The sequence below is a fragment of the Oryctolagus cuniculus genome, chromosome 10, assembly GCF_964237555.1.
Source record: "Oryctolagus cuniculus chromosome 10, mOryCun1.1, whole genome shotgun sequence".
NCBI classification, from domain to species: domain Eukaryota; kingdom Metazoa; phylum Chordata; class Mammalia; order Lagomorpha; family Leporidae; genus Oryctolagus; species Oryctolagus cuniculus.
This window is the reverse complement of record NC_091441.1, coordinates 70,972,301-70,985,095: the sequence shown is the minus strand read 5'-3', so window position 1 is coordinate 70,985,095 and position 12,795 is coordinate 70,972,301. Positions and strand designations below refer to the sequence as shown.

At 45.0% G+C, this 12,795-nt stretch overlaps 2 long non-coding RNA genes across 2 annotated transcripts in view; one reads left to right on the top strand and one right to left on the bottom strand.

The window, feature by feature from the left end:
• Positions 1-12,795, top strand: part of LOC138844064 (uncharacterized) — a 73,890-nt gene that overhangs the window by 19,894 nt on the left and 41,201 nt on the right. The window contains exon 3 of the long non-coding RNA XR_011379456.1: positions 4,824-4,894. This is a non-coding gene — a long non-coding RNA (uncharacterized lncRNA). The remainder of the gene's footprint in view (positions 1-4,823; positions 4,895-12,795) is intronic.
• LOC103349286 (uncharacterized) lies at positions 1,027-5,409 on the bottom strand. Its single transcript, XR_517500.3, has 4 exons — positions 4,849-5,409; positions 4,535-4,654; positions 3,663-3,804; positions 1,027-1,666 (listed from the first exon to the last, which is right to left on the bottom strand). It is a non-coding gene; the product is annotated as an uncharacterized lncRNA (long non-coding RNA).

Here is a 12,795-nt window from a genome sequence, read left to right as displayed (position 1 = left end):
AGTATGCACTAGCACCTTTATTAAATGCATATGAAAGGGCCAGCATTGTGGAGTAGCAGCTAAAGCTACTGCTTGTGGCAGAGGAATCCCATATTGAGACCTGTTTCATGTCGAGGGTACTCCACTTCAGAACCAGCTCCATGCTGACAACCTGGGAAAAGCACCTGAAGTTTCCTAATGTTTATCCCCTGCCATCCAAGTAGATAACATAAGCAAACTCCCAGGTGCTGACTTGTCCTGTCCTAGCCTTGGTCATTGTGGCCATCTGGGAGAGTACCAGAATACGGAAGACTTCTGTGTCTCTCCACCTCTCTCTGTGATAATCGAATCAATAAAATCATTAAAAAAAAAAGCATAGGGGCAAGATAGGGGAGTAGAGTTGCATAGAACTGAGATGGAAGTGCAATTGGATCTAGGGGCCCGAGTAGTGCCTAATCATCTCAGGAACATGTTCATCTTGGGAACACCAGGTTCACTGCTGTGGTTGAAAGAAAGATTGATGTGATCAAATTGGACTTCTAGGGGTGCACATTAAGTGTGGAAAGGACCAGTTTGTACGAAGGAGAGAGTAGCTGGGAACCCATCAGATCCATCAGAGCATGAGGGAGGCTCTTTTGGGAAGCAGATTTCGGCACAGTTCAGGGGGTAGATTTAAGTGTGTAGCAGTGGGGAATCCCTGCTCCCAGGCGATGCTGTCTTTCAAAGGCAGGAATCCTGGAAAGGGATCCTCCTCAGTGAGGGAGAGAAGCCTTGAGAACAACTCTAAGGTTTCTTAATCTGAAACCACAGTGCTATGGCAGAGCAGGGAGTTCTGGAGCCACAGAAGGAGGCTGATCAGCTGGTGAGTGGGGTTCCTGTGGGTCAGCCAAGGGGGTGGAGAGTGGATCCTGAGTTTCAAAGAGGCTCTGTGGTGTTTAGGAGCTGTTTCATGTCTCTTGGGTGCACAGATGAGGCAAAGTCGCAGAACCTTGGGTTTGGAGTCAATTGAACAGCCTCGTACCAGGGCTCAGGCAAAAGTAGAAAGTATGAGATAAACACATTATTTTATTAAAAAGCAGAAAAAATCCATTTAAAAAATCAGGAAATTTCAAACTTGGAAGAATGGAATTATAGAACACTCATCTTTCACAATGCCATCTTAAGCACATGGCTGCATGCCCATGCATCTAATATACGTGCTCTGACGTGGCCTCAGGGGTTCCTGAGGCATCCACAATGGCTGGGTCGGAGAGACGTTTTCTCTCAGGGAAAGTACAGTTCAGAGCTTTCCTTCTTCCCTGGGGCCTTCCAGAGACCTCTGCTCCTAGTGGAGAAACTCAGTAAATGCAGTAGAGTTTCTGCAATGTTGACATGTGCCTCCCTCTGAAAATATTCTAGAGCAGATCAGGTCCCAGTCCTCCTATAGCATCTTGGCACTGGCATCTCTCTGCCATTTCTTGACAGAGGCTTCTCTCTACTGTCCCTGGCCAGTGGTGTGTCAGTGCCATCTCTGGGAAGCAGCATTGCATGCTGAATCCTGGTAATGACATCCACCAGTGCTCCAATACCTGCCTGGAACTCTCCGTGTCTTCAGGAACTCAGCCGTGTGCCCAGCTTCTCAGGAACTCTCCTGGTACTGAAGCTGCCTGAGCAGTGCCAGGGAAGAGTTCCACAGCATGTGTCAGACCTAGGAGGTAAAAGACTGGTGAGTGGGTTCCCCCTGAGTAATCATCTTCTGAAATGACTGTGGGCTGAGTTACATGCTGCTCCACCTTAAAGCACACGCCACAGTCAATACCCTCTGTTATCTATCTCGTGCACATACACGTGCATTCATTTCCACTGAAGTACTTGAAAACAAGAAGTGTATCTGACCTATCTCTGCGTTAACAGTAAACCTGGGAGAGAGAGGTGGGTGTTTGGTCTGGTCTGCTGGTGGAGTGAAAACCTGACCTGTTAGCCCTGTGGTTTCTCCTACCTGCACCATTGCATACACCCTTCCATCACCCAGATACACAGATGGAGTCCTTCCCTTTCTGGCTGAGCTACAGGATGACCTTTAACAGGTATCATTCTGAGCCTTTCCTGAGTGCCTTTGCACTAGCAAGGCTCAAGCACCCTTCTGAAATCATCACAGCTTCCTAAGGCTAAGAGGAGAATTTACTATCATTCTGCTGAGAAACAGTGTGTTAGCTGGGGAACAATGAGCAAGACTGCGTCCTGCCAGCTGAGTTCTCCAGCAGCTCCCCAGTCTTATGGGAGAGCGGCTCTCAATACACATGTGGTGGGGACAAGGGTGAGGTTGAGGCTGAGACATAACAAGGAGTTCAATTATGCATAGCAATATTAACTCTGGTTCCAGTTACACATTCTCTTATTTCCCAGGTTATTGATAAGGGCATCTCACACAGGAGATAGCCTCAATGCACTACAAGGTTTTTGTGAAAAATTTTCCAGGAATATTCAAGTCACTTAACTTATGACTTTGCAACTCTTCTACCCTATCAACTCTCAGCTTTAGGGGGGGCAATGTGACAATTGAATGAACCTGCTCTTTGTAGTCAGAGGTTCCTGTCCTTCTTCTACTACCAACTAGGTGGCAGAATGTCTCTTGATCTTATTTAAGTCATCTATAACATGTGAGAAATAGGTCTAAACAGCATAAGTGAGAATATAATAAAAGAAAGTGAACCAAGGTAAATGGTATTACTGCTTGGTTCTGAAAATCCTCATCACCTGTGACATCGCTTAGTGCCCCGTGTCCCAGAAGGTATCATTACTCTAGCTAGTGCGTCCCCTCATGATAACACCTTACTTCCTTTGCTCCTGATCTGCTCCTCTGTACGCTGCTCCTTCACAATCCTGTGACTCCATCCTCTCCCCATTCCCACCCACACTCCCACACAGACACAACATTCTACTTCCATCAGATTCTACTTGATGGTAGTGGGGGTCAAGAAGAAGGGAATCACAGGAAAGACACCCTTCTTCCTTCATTGCCAAACAGGCCCCCTTCTCTCCCTACTGTACTGTGGCCTGGCAGACTGCTGCCCATCGTCAGATAGCACTCATGTTGCTCTTTATATTGCTTTTCTATGTAACTTACCTGAAGTGCTGTGCCTTGTTTGTGATCACCTCTACCAGGAAGACTTCCTAGAATTCTGCACCCTGACTTGATGCCCAGTTTGTGCGCTGCAGCCACAACAATCCTATACCTTACTTATATGAAAATGTGTTTATTACTCAGTCTTCTCTATTATAGGACAGAAGCTCCATGATCTACAACCATTATACCCTAATAATAATAATGAAAATAATAACATTTACTGAGCTCCATGTACCAGATGCTTCTCTAAATACTTACATTATTGAAACCTCAAAATTAAGCCTCATGTGTAAAAAGAATTTAAGACATATGTTTTAAACTAATGAAACTGAACTTTATATATTGAGCTAGTAACTAACCATTAATCTAAGTGTGACCCAAGACAATGTGGCAGTAGCATCAAACATCTAAATGTTTGCTGAGTGAATTCATTGTTGAGGATAAGAGTGTCATATTGACATGAGTTAATAAACTGGCATTAGGGTAACTATGTTAGTATATTCTGAGTCTGTGTGGTGATTCTTGTTTCTGGGATGTAATCAGAGAACTCTGATACTTGTCCCACAGTGTTACTAACCTTAGAGGCTTCCCAGTCCTCTGTGAAGCCCGTGTCATCCTCTGTGCAGTCTCCCAGTGAGACTGAGGACCCCAGGACTCACCACCTGCACGTTCCTCCATGTATCATCTCGTGACTTGGAGCCTTCAGGCATTCCTGTGAACTAGAGAAAAACAGCCTTGTAGTTCATGTTGGTGCGTAGCTGCCTGCCCATCATAGGCCAGGCACCCATTTGGCACTTACAAAGAAGAACCTCACGGTCTAGAGTGGCACAGTCCAGAATAGTGTGTGCCAGCCATGAATAAATGAATCAAATATGAATTAGACTTTAGTTCCACAGCCATTCTAGCCACATCAAGTGTTCACTAGGCACATGTATTGGCTGCAGTTTGTATGAGAATGGAACCATTTCTGTGTTCTGGAGACATACGTTGAGAATAACAGAGTCTGAGGAAACTGAAACATTATGCCACAGTATACCAGAGAGGAGAAAGCATGAGCCCAGACACCTGCATGGAGTGTGACTGAGTCTGTTCCTCGATCCTAGAGGATTGTGGACGTGGTGAAGCTTCATGGGTGTGGAGAAGGAATACCTGGAAACTGTGAGTTGAATAGCCCAAAAATTCATATACAACTAAATGAAATGTGAGTTCTTGCCATCTAGACTGTGGTGCCTATCACATGCCGGGTTGTAAGTGGCTGACAGGGGAACTCAACCTCAAAGGCTGAGATCAGAACACAGTGAACTTCTTTTGTGGAGGGAAAAAAGAATAAACCCTGGCTGTCCGTGTATAACAGCAACCTGGTGCCCGGAGAGTTGTCCACAGAAACCCAGGTCAGACCAGCTTTCTCTCCTGTGAGCAGATTAAAGGTATCCTCTTGCACACTCTTACCTTAGGGGCCACTAGTCCTGCTGTCAGCTCTGAGCTTCCAGGTTGTGTTCCCAAGGGAAGGCACTTGCAGGTGTGGAAGCTGATTGAAGGCTTCTTATAGACAGAGAGGATGTGAAGTGCCTGATAGGAAAAAGACATCATTATTGGTACCTCTCATTCTGAAAAGAATGAGCATTTGAAGATGAAGGAGATATACAGTTAGCAGGAGGATTACTGAGATCTTGTCACCATGGAAACGGTCCTACAGTGATCTCAGTTTGCCTACTTGTTATCCTCTTTTCCCCATCAGGCCATGTTCCTGGGACGTCACTGACCTCTCTTGTCTGGATTGTTTCCAAACTGTCCTGGCCCATCAAGAAGGTAAGATCTCGAAGCTAAGAGCTGAGAATCTGCAGGTCTGGGCTGCGGTGGGTGACAGTGAAGAACAGAGACCTGAGGACTAGTAAGAGGGGCTGGGAGGAGGAGTCGGGGCCCAGACAGAGGAGAAGCAGGAAAGGGGAGCCAGACGAACAGGGCGGTGAGTGGGTGACTTGGAGGGAACAGAGGCCAGGGTGCGCTTGGAGGTCTGGGAGGTCTTGGAGGTAGGAATGTCCTTGTGAGAAGAGATGCTGGTCAGAGCAGGGAGACGGGCAGGGCAGGCAGCTGAAGATTTCTTGTGCTGGAGGACAGGCTTAGGTTTGCCAGAGGGAGGAGCCAGGTGAGGCAGGCAGGTTGGAAAACGGGAATCTGAAGGAGCAGGACTGTGAGGCTGGGGGTGACGCGGGAGAATCAGAGGTAGCTTTTTTGTCATTTTCTGCGAAAATGCTTCTAGTTACTCATCTGGCCAAAGAGAGTCAAAATGAGTAACTGGACACATGCCTAAGACTACGCCCACTTTTATCTCCTACACCCCCCCCCCGGTTATCGCATCACAGAATGCCCCTTATGATGTATGTATGCCCCTCCCCTTTGATGCAGTGGGGAGCCGCTCTCCCAGGGGGCTAGATGATCATGGCACATAGCAAAGAGAAGAAATGAGACTGTAATGCCATCCTCTGTCCTTGGGACTGGATGTGCTTTTGTCCAGATACAGTCTTTTCTAAGGGCTAGGATAGAGTTAGGAGGTTGGGGCTTGGAAGACAATTCTGCTGCTGGAACTCAGTAAATGGAAAGAAGTCAGTTCCCCAGTCTGTTGAACTCAAATTTCCCAAAGCTCTTTCCCATCCTTTGTGTGACTGCATGAATATGAGTGAATCAGGGAAGAGATGCTTTGACCACCTTAGCAATGAGGAAGACATTAAACAGTAGAACAGGAACTATCACAAGCAGGCTGTGGGTTACAAAGCAGTGTGAATCAAGCATGTGCCAAACAGAGAGGACATAAAGAAAGAAGGGCAGATTGGCCCAGAGCACTGGAAAGCAGCCAGGCCTCTCCTGTGCTCCTGGGCAGGTCTTTCAGTGCTGCGTCACAGCAGAGCTTCTCGTTGTGTGGCGCACCTTGTGGATCCTTGGTTTGTTGCCTGACTCTGAACTGGAACCAACAACACAGCAGCCATGCTAAGGATTTCTGCCCTCATGAGTGTCCACTGACTGTATCTGGATTATGGCACTCACTTGATCTCCTATAATTAAGTCAAAAGGTTATTTTTTTAACTTTTATTTAATAAATATAAATTTCTAAAGTACAGTTTATAGATTACATAATGATAGGTCTAAGAGTCAAAGGGAACACATAAACAAGACTAGTGTCTGCTAATACTAACTGATAGAATAAAAAAGGGAGAGAACTATCCAGCATGGGAAGTGGGATACACAGCAGACTCATAGAATGGCAGATGTCCTAAACAGCACTGTGGCCACAGAATCAGCCCTTAAGGCATGTGGATCTGGCTGAAGAGCCCATGAGAGTATTTTAGGCATGGAAAGCCAAGACACTCTGGGAAAAAAAAAAAAAGCCTAAATGAAAGATCTCTGTGAGTGATATCCCATTGGAAAGAAGGGGCCATCAAAGAAGGAGGTACCTTTCTCTGAAGAGAGGAGAGAACTTCCACTTTGACTATGACCTTGTCTAAAAAATGATTGAAGTTGGAGAATTGAAAAGGCTTCCATAGCCTTGGCAACTCATGACAAGAGCCTAGGGTGATTACTAATGCCAAAAACAAGAGTGTCAGTTTGTTAAGTCAACAACAGGAGTCACTGTGCTCTTACTCCTCATGTAGGATCTCTGTCCTTAATGTGCTGTACAATGTGAATAAATGCTATAACTAGTACTCAAACAGTATTTTACACTTTGTGTTTCTATGTGGGTGCAAACTGATGAAATCTTTACTCAATATATACTAAATTGATCTTCTGTATATAAAGAGAATTGAAAATGAATCTTGATGCGAATGTAGTGGGAGATGGGAGGGTTGTGGATGGGAGGGAAATTATGGGGGGGGAGCCATTGTAATCCATAAACTGTACTTTGGAAATTTATATTTATTAAATAAAAGTTTTTTAAAAATCGCTAAAAAAATAGATCCCTTATGTTTATGCTGAAGGTCAAAAGATGATCCTTCCAAGTTTTGCCAAAACTGGGTCTCATGAGACCAAGTATACATGACTTCTATGGTCTGATACTGAGAGAATAACTTTTGGTGACACTGACTACATATGATGCAGCATGTGTATTTTAATTTTTATTCTAGGCTCTTGTCTTGCACAAAGGAAGTATTCTATGTGCAGACATGTATAAGTTGCCAAAGTGATAAATTTTATTCAAAATGGCAAGAAAGTAAACACACATACATGCATGAGTGTGGGTTGCCCCATATGGAAAAATACCTACCATGAGTGGGTAGTGGGCCAGAGGACTCCTTCAGAGCCTTTTGTACCTGAACTATATTGATAATATGCTTCATATGATCTTGAGTATATGAATCATGTGACTTTTTATGGTAAAAAAAGAAGATGGACAAACATGAAAGAAACCCACAAATCACACCACTCAATAAAGAATGGTAGCAAAATCAATCAAGGTAAGGGGCTTGTATTTGGCAAATTGTGATTCTTTGATTCTGGAATTTTTTTTCAAAGATTGGACTAAAATCATTTATATGATAATGAAGTGAATCTAATGTGGAATAAGGAGGCAGGTTGCTAGTTTAGGTCTGCTGAGCTGGAAGCCACAAGCCTCCATATGTAATCCTTATCAGTCAAAAAGCTCCCTTTCCCAGGATGCATTTGCTTCATTCAGGAACTACAGGAAGATGCCATGAACAATTGAAGCTCCACATGGAACTTGTAGAGGTGCCATGTAACTCCCAGGTGGCTTCATGCCTATAGAAGTACCACCCCCTTCCTCATAAAAGAGGCCAACAACACTGTTTCAAAACTGACCATGGTTGGGAGTGCTTCCAGGTGCCCTTTCTGTCTCCCCTCCCCCAGGCTCCCTCCCTTTGGACAGTCCTCTGGCCAAGACAAGAGCCTAGAATAAAAATTAAAATACACATGCCGCATCATATGTAGTCAGTGTCACCAAAAGTTATGCTTGAAAATGGTTAAAATAGGCCAGCGCCACGGCTCAGTAGGCTAATCCTCCGCCTTGCAGCGCCAGCACACCGGGTTCTAGTCCCGGTCGGGGCGCCGGATTCTGTCCCGGTTGCCCCTCACCAGGTCAGCTCTCTGCTGTGGCCAGGGAGTGCAGTGGAGGATGGCCCAAGTACTTGGGCCCTGCACCCCATGGGAGACCAGGAGAAGCACCTGGTTCCTGCCATTAGATCAGCGCGGTGCACCGGCCGCAGCGCGCCGGCAGCGGCGGCCATTGGAGGGTGAACCAATGGCAAAGGAAGACCTTTCTCTCTGTCTCTCTCTCACTGTCCACTCTGCCTGTCAAAAAAAAAAAAAAAAAGAAAGAAAATGGTTAAAATAATTAGATTTTATGTCACGTTTGCTTTGTTACAATTTTTAACAATGGCCTAGTTCTTGATTTGGAGTTAAGAGATTCTGAGTTTGTTGGAGAGGGCTGTGGGGAGTATGAACCAAGTTCAGGGACTTAGAATGTGTTCTTCATTTCAAGGGACCAAAAATGAATCTGATATGGTTAAAATATGGAAATGATTACTACAAGATTTTATAAATCACATAGTTCGTTACTATATAGTTTTATTTTCTTCTTCACAAAGCTTAAATGGGGAGGAGTAGTGCCAACAAATCCAGGAATTACAATCTACTCACTATTTGAAGTACATTAATCATGTAATGAGTGAGTCCTAATTTAGACTCCAACGATTAAAATCAGTTTTCTCAATTAAGATGGAAGCAGGCCTCTGTGGCATGCAAAATCTGACTGAAGTTGGAGTGTCCCTCTGTGTGTGGAATTCCTGTGAGACCTGGCTGGACCAACACAGCAGAAATAGGGAAAGGCACATAGTTCCCTCGAAACTGGAGAATGGTGCAGTGTTGGCCAGCAAGGCATGAGGATGTTCTGACAGCCCAGTGCACACCCTGCTCATCCTGAGAGAGCTGAGAGGTGCCCGGCAGTGCAGAGCCCCACAGCCTACCCTCTCAAAGTGCCTGTCAAATCCTTAGGTTTATATATATTTTGGAGGCCAGTGGTTGAGGTACATGCTAGGAGGTAAAGAGTAACTCTTTTCACAGAAAACCATACCTGAAGTTAATGGAAAAATGAAATGATAATTTCCATGAGTTTTTTAAGCCCTCTCATACGTTACTCCCATCACAAGTTGTGTGTTTAGAATCATTTCGAAATCATCTAACTTGTTTTATTTAAAAGGCAAAGCAGGAAGAATTTTAGCATTTAGCAGCATATCCTGTCCAGAATCCACAGTAATGACTTGGAACTATTTGTGATTTCCTGGGTCAACTGACTTTTTGAGTTAACGTTGATTTGCATAGGGAGGGGGATGGTGGGGTAATGGGAACTTTGTGAGGAATCACAACTGCTGTCACATGTGTTGTAGCCACCCCATGAATGTGCCGAATCCCATTGGAAGGGGAAAAGTTTGGTGTTAGAGGAGTTTAGGACATGCTATCCCCAACTTTAGTACCTTGACCTTTGAGAACACAGAATCAGATCACCTTTCTCTTCTGAATTGGATCATGAAATTTAGGAAAGGGTTTCTAATCTTCTCTTGAGTAGGAAAAAGGGCTTTAGTGAGCAGTGCCCTCCCTGCACCCAGAAAGGACCCTCCTCTCTCTGAAGATGCAGTCACACAGAAGGATGGGAACAAACTGGCCACGCTGACTTCCACTCAGATTGTCACCCCAGATCTTCCTTTCTCATCCAGTCTCATTCCCTCTATTCAGTCATTCAGCAAACGTAACCCCAGAACACAGTGATTGGTCGACTTTGATCCATTTTTTCAGGTTTTCTTTCTCTTATGATGGCTTTTTTATAACATGAAACTTACATGAGTTGAATTTTTATTCTTTTCTGTTGTGAATCTGTTTTGTTTTATAGAGACCTCAGCCATGAACCCAAGCAATGCTACAGAAAACAATATTTTCTTATACGCTGTGTATATCTACATTTATTAGAGAACACTCTTGTTACCATAAAGCAGTCACCAAACGTCCTGGTATATGGGAGTGTGCCCTACTTTTAAAATGGAGTTAATGAGGGGTGGAGCTGCAGTGCAGGTAAAGCTGCAGCTCACAATGCTGGCTTCCTATATGGGCGGTGGTTCATGTCCTGACTGCTATACTTCCTATCCAGCTCCCTGCTAATGGCCTAAGAAAGCAGCAGAAGTTAGCCCAAGCATTTTGGCTCCTGCCCCCTCACCCACATGGGAGGCCTGGAAGAGCTCCTGGCTTTAGCCTGGCTCAGCACTGACCGTTCCAGCCATCTGTGGAGTGAACAAATGGATGGAGGATCTCTCCTCTGTATCTCCTTCTCTCTGTGTAAATATTTAAAATAAATAGATAAATATTTTTTAAAAGTAAGTAAATAGAATGGAGTTGATGGTGCTTTATCCATATTTGGAGCCATGACCTTTACTCCTCTCTTTGCAGTGCAAAGCCCTCTAAACTGTGCTACTTTGTTTCTTTGTAAAATTTAAGAGGCTCAGCCTGATTTAGCTCAAATGTGAATGGAATTCTTTTCATGAGATCATGAAAACAAAATGAGATATTTTACTTGCTTGCACCTATTAAGGTTTGTTACAAATCTGGCTTTATACTAGTCTAAATAAATTACATTGTCCCTCTTGTTTAATTCTGATTTGAACAAGCGGCAAGCAGTCATTGTAATTGTGGGCATATTGTACATTACACATGACCAGTGCTGAGCCCAAGCTCTATACCATCTTTGGGAGACAGGGTGGCATCTGAATCCTCATCCAAGAAAACAAGAAAGATGAACTTGCCAAAATTCTAACACAAATGTGTTGTAGTTGTAGGAATTCACAAAAACATTTCATGATGTGTTTGGGAGTGCGCCATGGTTTCAATGTAGTTTTGTTTTTTGTTTTGTTTTGTTTTGTTTTGTTTTGTTTTTGTTTTTTTGGTTTTTTTTGACAGAGTGGACAGTGAGAGAGAGAGAGAGAGAAAGAGAAAGGTCTTCCTTTGCCGTTGGTTCACCCTCCAATGGCCACTGCGGCCAGCGCGCTGAGGCCAGTGCACCGCGCTGATCTGATGGCAGGAGCCAGGTACTTATGCTGGTCTCCCAAGGGGTGCAGGGCCCAAGCACTTGGGCCATCCTCCACTGTACTCCCGGGCCACAGCAGAAAGCTGGCCTGGAAGAGGGGCAACAGGGACAGAATCCAGCGCCTCGACCAGGACTAGAACCTGGTTTGCCGGCGCCACAAAGCGGGAGGATTAGCCTAGTGAGCCGCGGCGCCGGCCCTCAATGTAGTTTTAATTCCTGCCTCCTTCCCCCTCAAAGTTTCAGATGCTGAAAAGTTTGGTCCCCTTGTGGCAGGGCTGGGAGCAGCCTGGGGCCTGCCATGGGTTACATCAGAGAGGTTAGCAGTGATCTTATTTCTCTGGTATTGAATGAAGAACAGAATACAATCTGAATTCAAGAGGATCTTGTTTAGGAGGGAGTAACAGCTGTTCCTACGGGAGAAGGATAGACTCCTGGCTAGGTGGACAAGGGACCAGGGCCCCTTCCTCACAATCTGGAGATGAGTCTTGGGGGACCTGAGAAAAGTCAAGCAACCGGCTTCTGTGTGATTGCAGACCTAAGTTTTACCCAGTTAACCCATCCAAACCATCACTTCTCAATGCCTCTCTGGACCAATCACAAGAACTCCCCTGGTGCCATCTATAAAAGCCCCTGAACAATCAGCCCTCAGCGGTTTCCTCCTTCAGCTACCCCTTCCAACTTCTGGGAGTTTCTCTGCTTCTTTCAATAAACTTCATTTGCTCTGCTCACTCCCTTGTCCATGGGCCTCATTCTTCATGAACATGAGACAAAGAACCTAGCAAAGAAAAGAGTTGTAATTCTAAAATTCAGCTGAAAGAAGATCTTACAACATTATCACAAGATAACAGTGGCTCCTACCTGGTAGAATTGATAGAAATACAGAAGTGAGAGGTGTCCATATTCTGTAGGGATATAGGCATTGCTCATGGGATGGAGATGAGGTGGAGAGTAAAGGATAAGTCAGTAAAAACCACACAGATATGCCCTGACCACCTGTCAGGGCGGTGCTGCTGGAGTTGGATTTAAAGGCTCTTTCTCCACCCAGGCATTCTGTAAGCATGACTCGATCTCTGCATAGTCCTCACTGTCATTTTTGCTTCACTCTGTAGAGCCAGTGTTTCTGCAGCTGCTTTTTCCTTCTTCCATAATGCTGACTGCTGACACACTGAACAATTCTGAATAAAAGTACGAGACCCACCAATAAACTGATGGCAGGTGGACACACCAGTGTTGGTCTCTGTGAAAAGTGAGTTGTGGACTCAGGCCATTGGGCAGCAGCTCCACCACCACCTTGCCTGGCTTCCCAAGGATCAGCCAGAACCCAAGTTCCACACCAAATGGCAATCGCTTCATGGCAGGCAGTCACTACAGAGCTTCCTAGGAACCGTAGATCTTTTTCTTTTATTTAAGATTTACTTTATTTATTTGAAAGGCAGAGTCACAGAGAGAGGTAGAGCCAGAGAAAGAGAGAGAGGTCTTCTGTCCCCTGGCTCACTCCCCAAATGACCGCAACAGCCAGAGCTGAGTTGGTCAGGAGCCAGGAGCTTCTTCTGGATCCCCCATGAGGGTACAGGGGCCCAAGGACTTGGGGCCATCTTCTACTGCTTTCTCAGGCCATAGCAGAGAGCTCAAT